Source organism: Lepus europaeus, chromosome 8 (genome assembly GCF_033115175.1).
Source record: "Lepus europaeus isolate LE1 chromosome 8, mLepTim1.pri, whole genome shotgun sequence".
NCBI lineage: Eukaryota > Metazoa > Chordata > Mammalia > Lagomorpha > Leporidae > Lepus > Lepus europaeus.
Genome location: NC_084834.1, coordinates 107,276,479 through 107,281,855, shown reverse-complemented (window position 1 = coordinate 107,281,855; position 5,377 = coordinate 107,276,479).

Below are 5,377 nucleotides of genomic sequence, written 5' to 3'. Positions count from 1 at the left end.
TCCAATCCAACTCTCTGTTATGCACTAGGAAAGCAGTGGAAGATGGCCCAAGTGCTTGGGCCCCTGCACCCACGTGGGAGACCCAGAAGAAGCTCCTGGCTCCTGGCTTCGGATCAGCACAGCTCCAGCCGTTGCAGCCATCTGGGAAGTGAGTCCAGCAGATGAAACTCTCTCTCTCTCTCTCTCTCTCTCTCTCTCACTCTCTCTCTCTACCTCTCTGTAACTCTGCCTTTCCAATAAATAAATAAATCTTAAAAATAAATTTTTAATTAAATAAAAATAAAATAAATAAATCAAAGAAAAATGGGAATAGGAGAGAGAGGAGGAAGAAGGGTGGGAGTGTGGGTGGAAGGGTGGGTAAGGTAGAAAGAATAACTATGTTCCTAAAGTTGTATTTATGAAATGCATGAGGCTTGTATACCTTAAGTAAAAGGTTACTGGAAAAAAATAAAACTAATCACTAAGAAAAATTACGTCCAATCCAGCTCTCTGCTATAGCCTGGGAAAGCAGTAGAAGATGGCCCAACTCTTTGGGCCCCTGCACCCCCGTGGGAGACCCGGAAGAAGCTCAGCTCCAGCCATTGTGTCCAATTGGGCAGTGAACCAAAGGAGGGAAGACCTCTCTCTCTTTCTCTCTCTCTCTCTTTCTTTCTCTCTCTTACTCTGACTTTATTTATTTGAATAAATAAATAAATAAATCTTTAAAAAATAAAATAAAGTTTCGCTACTCTGTACATCACATATTTTTCTCTCTCTAACTCTGACTTTATTTATTTGAATAAATAAATAAATAAATCTTTAAAAATAAAATAAAGTTTTGCTACTCTGTACATCACATATTTTTTTTTAGCTATTGTGAATTCTTCTTTTAAGCACTATTCCTAAGCAATTTGATTGTGATACATTTGATGTAGTTACTTAACGGTTTTGCACTAGTGTTTTTTAAGTATCTTGATCTGCAGTAGTTTTCCTAATATTTGATGTTTTCAAATATTCTCAACCTATTTCTTATCTTCACCAAAGCTATGTTTTTAACACACTTGGATTTGTGTCGCTTTGGTATCTACTTATATCAATTAATTTTGTCTCCATTTTGAATTATATATCAAATATAGAATATATTATATAAGCTAGTATTGGTAATAATAATATTATATATATATACACACATATGTGTGTGTGTTTTATGCCTACTATTTTTGTTGGCATGGCAGACATCATATTTTTACCTTTGTTTAGGTGCTGAATTTTATTTCTTACCCCAAATACCATTGAGTTATATTGTAGGTCAAAATGAGCTAATTTTAAAAGTTTGCATTTTGAAGCTTTGTTTTCAAGTTTTATTAGACAATTCAGAGCACAGTATTCTTTCATTTAAAGCTAAATTTCATCTGCTACGGAAGTACTTTTCTAAGTATTCTAACAATGCCTCTTGTATTACAAGATATTTCCACTCTGATGTGTTAACATGGTCTGTTCCAAGCCCTGTTTGAGTTCCAGGAACTATTCATCCTGCTCCTTTCTGAGATTCTTTCCCAATTCTCATGAAATTTTTCACATTCATTTTATTTTTCTTCAAAATGTACCAGTCAGACTAGAACAAAGTTTTGGAGACCTCCAGAATTCTATGTGCTATTCTCTCTTGATATTGGAATTTTCTTGTCTTTAGTATTCTGAGTTAATCTTATTTAAGGGTTTATTTATTGGAAATGCAGAAAGAGAGAGAGAGAGAGCACTTCCATCCACTGGTTCAAATCCTCAAATGGCTACTATAGCCATGGCTGGGCCATGCTGAAGCCATGAGTCAGGTACTCCATCCAGGTATACCATGTGGGTGGCAATAACTCGAGTTCTTTAGTATCAACTGCCACAGGAGCAGGGACCTGGATCAGAAACAGAGTACCTGGGACTCGAACCAGCACTGTAATATGGGATGTGGGCATCCTCAGCAATAACTTAACCCACTGTGTCACAACATCTACCTACTCTGTGTTAATTCTATCCCCTTGCCTCTGCTAATATCAACTATACCTCCTCAACTCAAGGGAATTTCCTACTTGTTTTGAGACTTCAAACTTCTTTCCTGATATTTTAAAAATGCATTCCTGATAATAAACGCAAACAATTATACAGCTCCTTTCCATTCTGCAATATCTGAAAAATGTTGCATCATGTATTTGGTCATTCTTTTAGTTGTTAAAAGCAGGAGGATAAATCCATTCTCTGATATGTGATCAGGACCACAAGCAAAGTTTGAAAATAAAAGTCTTTAAAAGTCTTTACCTTAGCCTAAAAATATTGTGTCATCTGACATTATTTGCTTTTATGATCTCAGGTCTACCAAATTTATTCAGTAATTATTCAGTAATTCAATAATTATTTGTTAAATCAAGTAGAGTTACATATTAGCATCTATCTACAAGTCATTTTCATATGAAGATACTTTTAAAAGTTTGTTGAAACAGAATTAAAAGATAAATTTGTTTTGGCACAAAAATGTTTTGAAATCATGCATATGAACGTCTTCCAAAAGTTCGTGGAAAATTCTTATTTAGAAAAATATATGCACGGATTTCACAAAAAAATTTGCACTGATGAAAACTTATCTTTTAATTCCACTTAACAAAATCTTCTTGAAGCACTTTCTATATTCTTTTTATGAGATATAAAAAATTGTCACACAATATAAGAGATTGTGTTTGTATGAGATTTGTGGCACATTGTCACAGCTGTCTTCAGATTTCAACATGATCTTAAAGAATTTATTATGCATTCCCTATGAGCATGTTAGGAAACATCATTCTTAGTCAAGTAGAAAGTAAAGAAACACAAAAACATGGAAATGCATAGTATATCCAGGAAAGAGTAAAATTGAAACAAAAAGAATAGAAAGTAATGGTGCCAAAATATCTGTGTGAAATTTTTAATAACAGCAGAGAGGGAAACAAAATTTATCTTGGATCAAATATTAGTTCATGGCACAGGTGAGCCTACACACAAAATACAGATAACCATTATGTATCATAACCTCCCATTTCCTGTTATCATGTTCTAAATCAAACTATGTTAAAGTACTCCTTGGAATTTGTATTAAAGAAATTCAGAAACAAAATTTCTAATCATCACGACTTCTTAGAATTCAGGTGACTTTTCAGGTATCTTAAACCACAGAATTACCATATCACGGAGGAGCAAGGTTTAAATAGCCTTAGAATAATTCCCTGCAGATCATCTGCTGTCTTGTCCTCTGGTCTTCCATTTGGAAAACAAGGTAATACTTCATATGCTCTTTCTCTTATATCATGTGCGTGTGAAAAAAATATTTCGAAACCTGTTAGTACTCTTTTGCACAAAAAAATCAAAAAATATTAAAGGTGCCAAACTGAAATATAAATTTCTTGAGAGACTTTTATTAATTATTGTAAAATTGTGATTCATCTGCTTTCAATTTTTAAGCATAACTGATATTTAATCATTGAATATTTTAGTATCATACTGTCTCATGAACTGCTGAAGTTTTATCTTGAAACCAGGCCCAAGAAAATCAGGTTTCTAGAAATGTAGCAACTGCTTTTTTTGTGTGTGGGTGCTGGACTTCTTTCTTCATCTGGAAATTGGAGATAAAAATGCTTGCAAAATTACATTATGTAGCATTTATGAAGATTACAGAAAATATTATGTCTCCCAAATCGTTTGTCACATAGCAGGTGCTTAATAACTACAATTATTTTTAGCTACCTCCACCATCATATTAAACATACATCTTATTAAAAACTATCATTTGCCCACTGTTTTAGCTTCTTTTATCTAAATGCATTTCTAATTCTAAGCAGAAGTTACTGGAAAACAGTTACATAGAATATATTTAATTCAGATAATTAATTAACATCTTACAATTTAAACAAAACATCTTCTATGTGAAATATATTCTGTACATATTATATGTAACAAATATTATTTTCATCTCAAGATTGTAAATTAATATATTATCAACTACCATTATTTGTTTCATGAGTGAGATATTTTATATGCTAGAATTCAGAAAATATTATTAAAATCTATACAAAACAAATATTAAGATAGGTAATGCATGTGTATATTCACCTTAATTACAAAGTGGGGATCACAAATGCATTTTACTATTGTTTGGGTAAAAACTTAAAAATATCCTTTAGAAACAAATTTTAAAAACAAACTTTGAATATGTTGAAGAAAAGAAGTGCAATATATCAACAATGTGTGAGTAGAATTCATTTCTATTTTTATTGTTATTTAGCCATGCCGATGGGGAAGGAAGAGTTGATTTACAAGCGGTCAGAAAATATTGTGGATTTGTTTATAGCTATAGACTTAAAGGTATATCTCCCTGGAAGGGATTTTAGAGATATGTAAAGTCACATTTGTTAGATATGTTAATTGAGAGGAAGTTTTCAGTGGTTTTGCTTAAGCTTCATCTACCAAATCAGCATGAAGCTAGGCAGGGCAGGACCCCTGATTTTAACCTGGTGTTATTTCAAATGATTATTTATTTATTTATTTGATAGGTAGAGTTATAGACAGTGTGAGAGAGAGAGAGAGAGAAAGAGAGAGAGAGAGAGAGAAAGGTCTTCCATCCAATGGTTCACCCCCCAAATGGCCACAAGGGAGCCAGATGCTTCTTCCTGGTCTCCCATGCGGGTGCAGGGCCCGAGACTTGGGCCATCCTCCACTGCCTACCCGGGCCACAGCAGAGAGCTAAACTGGAAGAGGAGCAACCGGGACAGAATCCGGCTCCCATATTTGATGCCGGTGCCGCAGGCGGAGGATTAATCTAGTGCACCACCGTGCCAGTCCCCTACCTGGTGTTATTTCTATGTTCCAATTCTCTCTTAGGGAGCAAGACTGCAAGTCCCCCTCCCCAATTCTATATATATATTAAATTGCTACAATGTCATAATTTGATACATGTATTCAATGAGTGATGATCAAATCAGGTTACATGTTTTCATTTACCTGAATTCTAATTTCTGATTTTAAAAGGAGTTCCTGTTATATTTTGCTTTTTCTATATCATTCTCCACAAGATACTTGTCAGTGGAGATTAAGCAAATGAACTAACTAAATCTGAATGAACCTTCCACATTTTAGCAACCAAAGCTGTAAATTATGTCCTGTTCCAGGGAAAAAAAAAACATGTCTCTTTCAGAATAAACCATACTTTCATGTTCATGTTCATGAACTTGCCAAAAGTATCTGCTTCCATTAATTTCCTTTGCCATTTCCTCATCATCTGGAAAAATATAATAATAGATAAGCACATGGAAAAATGTATAATTTTTGGAACATTAAATCTAATCTTGACTTTCTATATATGTGTTTATTACAGGACTAAATAGCC